Source organism: Bidens hawaiensis, unplaced genomic scaffold (assembly GCF_021521415.1).
Source record: "Bidens hawaiensis isolate Kalapana, Puna unplaced genomic scaffold, B.hawaiensis_p1.1 tig00042003_1, whole genome shotgun sequence".
NCBI classification, from domain to species: Eukaryota; Viridiplantae; Streptophyta; class Magnoliopsida; order Asterales; family Asteraceae; genus Bidens; species Bidens hawaiensis.
The window spans coordinates 73419-86105 of NW_027497448.1; the positions used below are offsets into that span (position 1 = coordinate 73419).

General features: G+C 33.8%; 2 pseudogenes; both read right to left on the minus strand.

Moving 5' to 3' along the window:
• Positions 1–3376: 3376 nt before the first annotated feature.
• On the minus strand, positions 3377–3940 carry LOC143593380 (dehydration-responsive element-binding protein 3 pseudogene; annotated as a pseudogene).
• Positions 3941–6008: 2068 nt separating this feature from the next.
• On the minus strand, positions 6009–6847 carry LOC143593381 (dehydration-responsive element-binding protein 3 pseudogene; annotated as a pseudogene).
• Positions 6848–12687: the final 5840 nt, after the last annotated feature.

Genomic DNA, 12687 nt, shown 5'->3' on the forward strand with positions numbered 1-12687 from the left:
CCGCCCAAATAAGCCAGTCCGTACGATACGGGAAGATCTTCTGTACTGTACCTGACGAGGTATGGGAAAAAGATCTGACTAAAGATACGACAGCTTATGGACAACAGTATGACGAGCAGCATGCTCCTACACTGTATGTCACTATTAGCCGCTGCCTACTCACCAACTCTTGTCATACCACGTGCGTAGCCGGCAGTTGGTGGAAAAGGAATAGTATACAGCAGGCCTGGTCGCTATCAGCCGCTACCTACCCACCAACTACCAGCAGGGCACGTGCGTAGGCTACTGTTGGTGGAACAGGAACACTGTTGCAGCCGGCCATACCTCCTTGGAAACCTACCTTCGGCTATAAATACCACAAATGGTATGACCATCTTATCTTATCATATCTTATCTTATATCATTATATTATACCTGATATCTGCTCTAGCAATCTCTTAATATACATTTATATTTAAAGAGCAATCTAGTCTGATTCTCACGCCGGAGGGTGGTCACAAGGAGGAACCCCCCCTTCTCAGTGACAAGCTCACGGTGTCTGTTTTGCAGGTTATCAGAATAACCATCTTCTCAGGGTCTAACCCCTCGTGGGAAACATCTATCTAACCCCCAGGTTACCAGTAATCTTCGGGGGTCCGGTTAGTGTTTCTTCATAAACAAAAAGACTAGAGAGTGACTGCATATTCCATGGAGTAGGTCTGGGAAGTAGATGGTGAGTGTGAAAGAGAAGAGATCAAGGTTAATTTTGTGATTGCATTTTTATTAAATTCCAATTCCTTCAATAAATTACCAACCAAACAAGTCATAAGTTTCCATTGGAATTAATTCCAATTCCTTCAAATTTCTATTCATTTGAAGGATTCCAATTCTTACACAAAAAATCTGTAAACCAAACGGCCCCTAAGTTTGTTTCCAAAACTCACTTAGTTCATCACCGATGCCATGAAATTCCGGATAATGGAATTAAATGCCTTCTCCTAATCGACTTTGAAAATAAGAATTTTCATTTCTGTTTCTTTAGCGCATACAGTCAATTCATTAACGACAAGATGACCATCTGAAATGTTCCTCCCAGCACATAAGATTATTGTTTGGCTCCAATGATCAGACAGATTAGTGAATTACCTACTAATTAAGAAGAGACATCAATGTACTAAAGATAACATTCTTTGTTATCTTTTTTTATTGAGTCGTCAAGTCAGGTTTTATAAAACTTTGATGTAACCTAACATTTCTCCTGTATTTACTATTACTTTTATTACCCAGTTGGGACAAAGTGAGGTGGACCAAGACGTTTAGGGGTTTGTCATTGTTGGTTTGTGCATGCAAAATTATTTGAATAGACAGGAATAATAACATTTAGGGATAATAATGAGCCATTAGGTCTTTCAAAGGGTTGTACTATGGACTTGGTTCATGCTATCTACCAGAATAACCGGTGGCCAGTTTTCTTTTAAGAGATGACGGGTTGATTAAAAACCATAACAAGATTGATAATTATTGTTATGAGACGTTTAAAAATTCCTTAATTTCACTTGAAATGACCATTTTACTATTACTTCTAATTATAAAAACAATATTCGTGTATAAAGTTCTCACCTGATTGTCCGTGTACATAACCTCTTAACCAATTTTAATGAACTAATTCAGTTTATAAACAAACTTGTGGCTAAATTTTCACAATCGATCTTCTTAGCCCTAACATACTCTTTTCCTAATGGAAGACAACAACGAGTTCAAGGATTACGTCTGGGGTACGTTACCTATGCACCTCCTTAATGTCAACATAATTTAGCCGAACCATAACGACTCAATCATCTGATGAATTTTCATTTTTATTTTTAGGACAACAAAAAGATTATATAAAAAGATGATGGTTAGGAAAAGCTAACCAAACGTTAAAGACACACAATTACATGAAAAGAAGCAAGTCTTGAATCCGCTCGGAGATTTTAAGTGTTTTGTTTATAACGATAAATTAAGTTCGTGATTAGTGTTTCTAGTTAGAACAAACTAAACCTCTCTCTCTCTCTCTCAAATTGCCATATTTTTAGACGTATTTTGAGACTTTAGCTTAAAGATTTTAATATACCAAAACTTAGTCCTTTCCTATTTTTAATTTTTATGGTACAAGTGACATGAGTGTGTTAAACCTTAAATAAGTTTTGCTAAGATATTTTCACTTTATTTTGTGTTTATAGTTTTCTGAGTTATTAAAATAAATGGGAAAACGGGTGGCTTAATCTATCAAGTGTGTTTTAATGTGACTTACTTTTACAAGAGGAGGATCATTTACATTAATATTTTTTTCTTATCCTTTTTATTTGGTTGGTTGTCGAAGTCATAGGATCATTTACATTGATATTTTTAGCTTATTCTTTTTATTTGGTTGGTTGTCCAAGTCATATTTTGCTTTAATTTTTCCAATATTTAGGATTTTACTATAGTTTTTATTCCTCCTTAATTTAGGATGTATATTTGGAGAGAGACAAAGTGTAGTTGACCACGACCGCCCCTGACCTCTTGACTGATTTCTATGAATATAATCTCTCTATAAATGATTTATATGAAGGGTTAACCATAACAGCTCACAAGTAAAATAGCTAACTGGTTAAACAGAAAAAGAAAGTCAAAGATAAATTTATTGAAAAAGATGAATAAAAGAAAGAGAAGAGATAATAATAACTATGACATGTATAGAATAAAAACACTTTTGAGTTGAGAAAAGCTATGAAAACCCAATGTAAGATCGTTTTCTTATCTTTATACATATATAATATATGTTGTTACATTTAATACAAACATTAAAAAATTAAAATTTGTTTCGTATTTTTTTTATATTTATTTTTAACTTTTAAACATATTTTTTAGAATAGGGAAAATGTAACTTTACTTTTATATTTTTTATTAACTTTAATTATGAACCACAAGTTTCAAGCTTTAATTAAAAAACGTATGGTTGAAAATGAGTTCTAGAGTATTCTCAACACAAATGAGTTTTTATTTTATCTTAACCCAATGATAATTTTCGTAAATATAATTGTAGAGTTTGCGACTTTGAGTTGGAGTTTATTTATTATGTGTGAGTATTATTAGGAATTAGAGTTGGAGTAGGAAATAGGTTAATGTTAATTAGTATTTATGTGGTATTCGTTATTGATAATATTGAAATAGTCGTGATGAGTTATCACAAACATATCAGAATTGTTGATGTTACTTTAATTAGTCCAACTTTGTATGTATACTATATTTTATCATATTATTTATATGTTCATTTAATTAAATAGATGCTGGATATATTTTTTAATGAATAAGATCATTATTTATACATTGTAAGAAATATCAAATCGTAAAACCAACCATATCAAATGCATTCTCATGAGATATATTCTTTTGTAAGTATACAAATAAATGGGCACCCACAAACATGATATACGGCTCCCTTCTTTGTCGTAAAACCAATCATAAACTCGTTACACAACGACGACTCACACCACCCATCCAAACTAGGCAACTCAATAATCTCACCCAACTCATCAACCAAATTACACACATTACCAGCAGATGACAAACTATTGCATGGCAGCTGCTTTTGGGGCAAACTCTCTGGCAATAAAAACTGTTGCATAGTAGCTGCTTTCGCAGCAGCTTCCTGGACATCACGTGGCGCATGAGATGCTGGACGAGGTAAACTGTCTTTTAGTTGCGGGAAGTTTAGAACCGCAGCAGTACCTTTAATAGATAAAGCCGCAACATCATGAGCTCTAGCGGCCATCTCTGGTGTTGGAAAACTGCCTAACCAAATGCGTGTTTTTTGTCGAGGTTGCCGAATCTCGGACACCCATTTGCCCCATCTTCGACGTCGGACTCCTCGGTATACTGGATGCTTGTGATCACCTGCATCTTCTGGATGTGGTCTCTTGTTAGTTTTAGGTGACATATTGATGGTTTTGTTAGTTCAAGAGACTTATGCCAATGTTTTATATATATAATGTTGGATACAAGGCTACTAGCATTATTGTACGTATAGTGTTCATGACACTTGTTTTTATATAGATGTTATCTATTGGATTCATTGAATTAAAATGTTTTAAGTGCTATCAAATTGTGTTTTTATGTAAGAGAAATATGTATAGGAGCCATAACTTTTTCACACATCAAAAATTTTTTAAACAAATTACATCATAAAAACGAGTATTTTATTCTCTTTAATTTGAGTATGATATTGTCATACTTCTTTAACTTTAAAAAATTAACATACTACGTAATTATCAGGTAGGATCGGTAAAAAGTCGAGTCATGTGAGATCGAGTCATGTGTTAGAACAAATTAGGAGTCGAGTCAGATGAACTTGAGTCATGTGTAAGACCAAATTAGGGTCAGAACGAGTCGATACAGAAAGTGTTAAATTAGTTCGATTCGTGTCGATACGCTTGTAAGTCGAAAGAGATCAGGTCAAAACATGTTTCAGATTAGAACAGTGCATGTTCAGAAAGGGATTTATATCAAAATATGTTGGTTTAAAAAATTATCTATTTGAGATTACTGTATATTTCAGCTTTGTAACTTGATTTTCGACATCATTTACAATCTTACTGTTTTTCCATGAATTACACGTCTACATTCAAGTTATGTATGCACTGTCATCAGGTGAATCATGTACCGACACTGATTATGCGGTTGATGTTAGGTTGTGCGCCCATTCCGCCACACCACGCGGGAACCCAGCTAGTTTTACTAAAAGCTTATGCTACTCTGCCAAACACTTAAATTTTTAAAAAGCTACAGCTAACAGCTACCAGCTTCCAGCCTTTAACTTTCATCTTACAGCTAACAGCTACCAACTAGTTTTGTATGGGATTGTGAAATATGATGAGGTGAGTTACAAAAGTTGAAAAAAGAAACGATGAAGTAGAGATAAACGATTGTTTTGTATATAAATTATTTATTAAAAAGAAAAAAAAAATTAATCACATCTCCCCCATGCCCGACCTGAGCTCCACGGTAAAAAGGGCATCGTCCCTTTAGCGTCCATGGAGGCTATGTTTGGCGCCCAAAGTTTCTCCGCCCACAACAAATGGTCTAATCCCTTTTAATTTGTGAAACAACAGCAAGCCGAAAAGGCTGCAGCCACTCATCCAGTCCTTTTAACTTCTTTAATGCAGCCCTCTTCTCAATTCTTTCAAGCCCATGTGATCCATTAGCACATATTGAATTTATATCAATAACCTAATTAGCCATGAAGGTTAATCTGAGCCCATTTGATTTAACTCATAGCCAGCCGAATAACTCGTTTTTTAATCTAATCGTATCGTTTTAACTTGTTTTTTAATAACCTAGCTACAAATAAAAAAAGAATCAAAAGTAATATATTTTGGTGATGGAAGCACTTAAGAGTTTCTCATATTAAAAAAAAATCCTTCTTGAGGTCCATTTCTACATACGTATTGTCTTAAGATCGTAAGATGTTTAATTATGAAGTTTTTTTGACGAATATTATGGATTTTGGCTGTTCTTACACGTAGTAGCTAACGCTAACAGGACGCTGAAGACAAAAAAGCTATATGAAAGAGTCCCCAAACTCTCATGGGTGTGTTGCTGTTGTTCAAGCTATCTTTGTTATGAATTCATGATTGTTGGTCAAGATATAGTTTTAGTCCTGTTTGTTAATTTCTCAAATTAATATTATTTACAAGTTGGGGCACACAAAAATAAGCTTCATGCTTGTCACATGTTTTCAATCTAGGATATCATATTCAAATAATCTTTTTGATTATATGAATTTGAGCATGTGGCAAGACACTAAGACATGTCGCAAAAATATTCCTTAAGAGTCTTACATCTTATACTATGGTTTAGAACACCCTAATCTTCTTTCTCCAAGAAAACAACATCCAAAGACATCTTACTATCTTATGATGGTCGTAGTGGGGCATCACCCCACTAACGTTAGAGCTTTAACGCTAGCCAAACCACTACACACACCCTTTAACATGGAGAGCGTTTCGTCGCTTTGGGCGTGAAACCCCTGGCACCCCATGCCTCATTTTCTCCATCCATTTGATCTACTAATCCAAAAGAAAAATAACACATCATCCCTTTTAATTTGGCCTAAATTATTTTTTAATTTAATTAATTTGAATATTATTTCAATAAAGTGGTTAGTTAAACCACTACACGCTTTTCAGAGTTTAGTTAGTTAAATCTTCACTGCCTATGTAACCGTGAGGTGATAATAACTTTTACATCAGTTATCCCACTCACAGTCTCATGACCGGGACTCCTTAACAATAACGGAATCATCCGGCATCTTGTCCGACGAGTCAGCCACCACCCATGATGGATACATCCACTTATCCACCGTCTCCACCATAAACTCGTTACACAACGACGACTCACACCACCCATCCAAACTAGGCAACTCAATAATCTCACCCAACTCATCAACCAAATTACACACATTACCAGCAGATGACAAACTATTGCATGGCAACTGCTTTTGGGGCAAACTCTCTGGCAATAAAAACTGTTGCATAGTAGCTGCTTTCGCAGCAGCTTCCTGGACATCACGTGGCGCATGAGATGCTGGACGAGGTAAACTGTCTTTTAGTTGCGGGAAGTTTAGAACCGCAGCAGTACCTTTAATAGATAAAGCCGCAACATCATGAGCTCTAGCGGCCATCTCTGGTGTTGGAAAACTGCCTAACCAAATGCGTGTTTTTTGTCGAGGTTGCCGAGTCTCGGACACCCATTTGCCCCATCTTCGACGTCGGACTCCTCGGTACACTGGATGCTTGTGATCACCTGCATCTTCTGGATGTGGTCTCTTGTTAGTTTTAGGTGACATATTGATGGTTTTGTTAGTTCAAGAGACTTATGCCAATGTTTTATATATATAATGTTGGATACAAGGCTACTAGCATTATTGTACGTATAGTGTTCATGACACTTGTTTTTATATAGATGTTATCTATTGGATTCATTGAATTAAAATGTTTTAAGTGCTATCAAATTGTGTTTTTATGTAAGAGAAATATGTATAGGAGCCATAACTTTTTCACACATCAATAATTTTTTAAACAAATTACATCATAAAAACGAGCATTTTATTCTCTTTAATTTGAGTATGATATTGTCATACTTCTTTAACTTTAAAAAATTAACATACTACGTGCTTATCAGGTAGGATCGGTAAAAAGTCGAGTCATGTGAGATCGAGTCATGTGTTAGAACAAATTAGGAGTCGAGTCAGATGAACTTGAGTCATGTGTAAGACCAAATTAGGGTAAGAACGAGTCGATACAGAAAGTGTTAAATTAGTTCGATTCGTGTCGATACGCTTTTAAGTCGAAAGAGATCAGGACAAAACATGTTTCAGATTAGAACAGTGCATGTTCAGAAAGGGATTTATATCAAAATATGTTGGTTTAAAAAATTATCTATGTGAAATTACTGTATATTTCAGCTTTGTATCTTGATTTTCGACATCATTTACAATCTTACTGCTTTTCCATGAATTACACGTCTACATTCAGGTTATGTATGCACTGTCATCAGGTGAATCATGTACCGACACTGATTATGCGATTGATGTTAGGTTGTGCGCCCATTCCGCCACACCACGCGGGAACCCAGCTAGTTTTACTAAAAGCTTATGCTACTCTGCCAAACACTTAAATTTTTAAAAAGCTACAGCTAACAGCTACCAGCTTCCAGCCTTCAACTTCCATCTTACAGCTAACAGCTACCGTTTAGTTTTGTATGGGATTGTGAAATATGATGAGGTGAGTTACAAAAGTTGAAAAAAGAAACGGCGAGGTAGAGATAAACGATTGTTTTGTATATAAATTATTTATTAAAAAGAAAAAGAAATTTAATCACATCTCCCCCATGCCCGCCCTGAGCTCCACGGTAATGCAAATAATGCAAATTTAGTCCAATAAATGCAAATTTAGTCCAAATAGTTTATTTTTCGCATAAAGACCCTCCACGTTTCACAGTTCTTGCCAATTACATCCAAATTACTAACCCCGCTAAATTTTATCGTTAAGTCAGGGGTAGACATGTCTTTTCACTCTTTCTTTATTATAATACTTATTTAAATAAACTGCGGTTTTCGTCCCTCTGGTTTGTCAAAATCTGCAGTTTTAGTCCAGTATTTTCAAATTTGCAATTTTTCTTCCTTATGGTTTCATTTCACTTGCAATTAAACCCAAATTTATTAACCTTGTTAAGTCTTGTAGTTAACCCGTTTGCGTGCCCCTCATGTGACATCAATTTTGTCTTTTTTCTCTCCAAATAAACCTCATCCCTAATTCGCAACCCCCTCACGTGAGGGGCTGTGGTGTATTTGGGGAAAAAGGGAAAAAAGAAGGAACAAAATTGCCCCTCACTTGAAGGGCACACTGATGGGTTTAACAACCAAACTTAACGAGATTAGAGAATTCGAGTTTAATTGCAAGTGAAATGAAACCATAGGGAAGAAAATTGCAAACTTAAAACTATTGGACTGAAACCGCATATTTGGACAAACCACAAGGACGAAAACCGCAGTTCACTTAAATAAGTATTATAATAAAGAAATAGTGAAAAGACATGTCTACCCCTGACTTAACGATAAAATTTAACGGAGTTAGTGATTTGGATGTAATTGGCAAGAACTGGGAAACGTGGAGGGTCCATATGCAAAAAATAAAATTTTTGAACTAAATTAGCATTATTTGCCAAACCACAAGGACTAAAATGACACTTTACTCGAAAAAAAATAGATATAAGCTTTTTATAGGCAAAATTGACAATAATAATTGGTATGTGAGAGTTGAGACTTGAGGTTACATTTGATGTTGATAAATGATTTGCATGTCTAACTATATCTTCAACAAAGAAACTAAAATCAAAACAAACATATAAAGATGTAAAAGGCTTTTAAATCATATTTTAAAAGTTAAATAAACCGGACATATAACATGCATATTGCACAAATCCAACATGTCAATCATTTAATAACATGACCATTTTTTGCAACAAAATTATTTTATGGAACTTGAGTTAGTCTATTAGTATTATCAAATTAAAAAATGCGGGGTTGCTTGGTAATTCTATGTTGAATCATTAAGAGATTTGACTGGTTAAAAGATAGCATCTGAATTATTTCGCATTTCTCTAAAACATAACTATTAAGATGCTTCATAAACCATTAATAAATGTCTTTTTTAATGTTTCTTAATGGTAGGGATGGCAATTGGTCGGGTTTGGGTCGGGTTTAGGTATTCCCAAACCCATACCCGGTTATGAAAGTCCATCCAAAACCCGTCGGGTTTTAATCGGGTAATTACCCGTCGGGTTTCGGGTTTCCCTATCGGGTTTCGGGTTTCCAATCAGGTTTTGTCAAAAGATCCGTTGGGTATACTTAGCCTAAAACCCATCGGGTTTCTATCGGGTTTTAACAAAATATAACTAATCGATCACAAATAATGATTACCATAAAATTAAAATGTCTCAAATAATTGTTATAAACAAGTTTCAATAGATAATATATTTAAAATATTTAGAGTATACTATATATAAACATAAAAAAAGTTATGTCGGGTATATCGGGTATATAATCGGGTAAATGGGTTAATGTTATTGGGTAATCGGGCATATTACAAATCCCAAACACGTCCCAAACCCACGCAAATTTTCATAATTAATCCCAAACCCTAATGAGTCGGGTATTACCCGTCCCATTTATGTCGGGTTTCGGGTTTTCCCATCAGATTCGGGTTTCTTTGCCATCCATACCTAATGGAATGATTAAATTGCTATCCAACAGCCCCTTACTTTTCATTTAACTATTATTGATTTGTTACTTGATTAATAAGTAAGATCATTATCTATATTTTAAGTTATCATTCTTTTTTGTAAGTACATGAAATAAATGGGCACCTACAAGCATGATATACCATTCCATTATATGGCATCATTCAATATCATTCCATTATATGGCATCATTATATGAATCGTCTTAAAACACGTTGTTGTGGATTGTTTGTTTTCTGTTTTAGTGAAACAAGTTTTCATCTTTGAATAGTCAATAACTTGTTTTAAATGCAATTAGAAACGAAATGATTATCAACATTCATGAATCAATCTTTTAGTGCAACATACAAACACAATCATCCACCCTTCACACAATAGCATGTGATATCAAACAAATAATAACAAAATAGATTTTATTTGAAATATTTAAGATGCATATAACAGAAACTATAGAAGTGCTCAATAGTTTATAATATATATAACAATGCTCTTCAAACATGGTTTGGAGAAAATACAATTGTTAACTTTAAAAGGGGATATATGGAATTGCCCTACAAGTTTTTAAAGTTACAAATATGATTAGAAATACTAAAAGAGTAGATTTTGTTAGGAACTCGATTATACAAAACACACACATAATCAAACTACTGAAAATTAAACGAACACAAAATACAATAATTTACATGGTTTGATCTAGTTGACCGACATCCAATGGCTTTAACCATGAATTTATTGTTGCTTTAATCTCTCAACACGCATGATAAGACATTACACGTACAAGATGACATATACATAGATAGTAGATCAGGGTTTCTAGCTTAGAGAAGAGGAAAACATAAAACGGGCCATAATAAGAGATATATGATCACCGAAAGACATCTCATGTCTTCAATCTTCATTAAACTTAATAACATGTCTTTAAGTAATCAGGTTCATATCAAAGCCCAAACCTCTACAAACCCAACAGATAAGACTAGAGAAAACAACACAAAAGTTTTATGTCATTATTATTTTAAAAAGTGAGTAAATCAAATAGATAATAACAATGATGATGTTTTATTCTTCCCCAATAAAATTTTAAAGACACAATATTCATAACAAATGTTGTAGTAATGCACTAATGCTTACGTTAAAGATGTTATAATGTTTGAGCAATTTCACATCATAGACCAAGTTAATGGGCTAGAGAATTTGCTAATGAACTTTGGCCCAACTAGAACAATCACTCATCTAAAAACCGAATAGATTTCATTTCACGTGCAAAGTGTTTTAACTTTACTCATTCATAAAAAATCTTATCGACTTCTTCATCTTTAAAAAAATAAATAATTATTATAGTATATAAGATTGATTAGAAAAAATCCCACAATACTAATTAAAAACATCGATAAATTAATATGAAAAAAAAACTAGTAAAAATAATATAAACAAACTACAACCTTGAGAATCTTTGCCATTAATGAGTCGGTCCTTCACGATGATCGTCGTTTAACGCTAATACTTTTAAATTATCCTGATCGCTTACAATTCGTTAAAGTCGATTTTTTTTACTTTTGAAGTTCTCGTAGGTGGTGTTAAAGTTGTCCCACCTTTCCAACACCTTTTTCAATGTCTCATCTTGTGACGAGTTTTGCCTTTGATTTTTCTCTCTCGATCGGGCATTGTGGTTCGCTAGGTACTATGTTGGTATCCTGGATAAGATCCACGATACGAGTATCTGAACTACTAGTCGTGTTGTTGGGTGTCTCTGACGTCTTTCCTTTTGAACCGCTTGTTTGTTGAAGCATATCTGATACCGCCACCCACTTTAAGCTATTATAAATAGAAAAGTGCATTAATATTTAAAAAATGTACTTTTTTTATAAATTTAACAATATTATACTTAAATTTTGATAAAAATTCTTGAATTTATGGTATCAGTTAAGAAAATCAACCTAATTTACAATGGATATTCAATCTTTTTTTCTTTGTCGAACATTTGCAATTTTATGTTATTTATAGTTTTGTAATCAAATCAATTAAAAGGACGGTATTGATTCAGTTGCAACTTCGTAATAAATAGATATTACTAATGGCTCGAGGGAAAAAGAGGAACGAATTGTACAACAAACAATGCATTTAACCCATTTTACATGGTATGAATATGTGTTAACGTATTTACATGATGTAGATGTTTATGCATATCTGATACAGGTTTTGATTATATATCTATAATCCAAGTATTCATTTTTACATAGTATGTATGTTTATGTTCTAGATAACCCACATATAAACAGACACAATCACTTCCCCCACAAAAGACACATATTTACATGTATCATCTCCTCATAGCTTAATTTATATGTTTAGACTTTGAGCGAGAATGTCTACGTATAAATGAACTGAGTCGCTCTTAGTGCATGTTTGGGATTGCTTTTTAAAAGTGCTTATGGCTTTTTGGAGAGACAAAATATCCAAAATGGACATAAGCACTTTTAAAAAGCAATCCCAAACACCCACTTAAGCTATTTGAGGCTTGTCTTTCCACTTAAGCTATTTGAGGCTTGTCTTTTAAAAGTTTGAATATTAAAGTTAAATTGGAGCTTCTTTAATAAATGAGCTCTGAGTCCAAGGTTTACATACCACGTTTGATCACGTCCCAAACATTAACAAGTATTTTATTTAGTATAGTAGTTTTTGATATATATCACAAAAAAAATAAATAAGTATCCTAAAAGAGAATATATAGGAAGAAGTGACATTTGTTAGCTAGTGAGTTTGTTGAACTAATGTTGGCTCTTGTATCTTAGGTAAGCAAAGCATTAATTCTTCTCCAGCCGTATATATTTTACATATCACTTTTCCTTATGCAAATTAGGTGCCACATATATATTATTTATTAGTAGT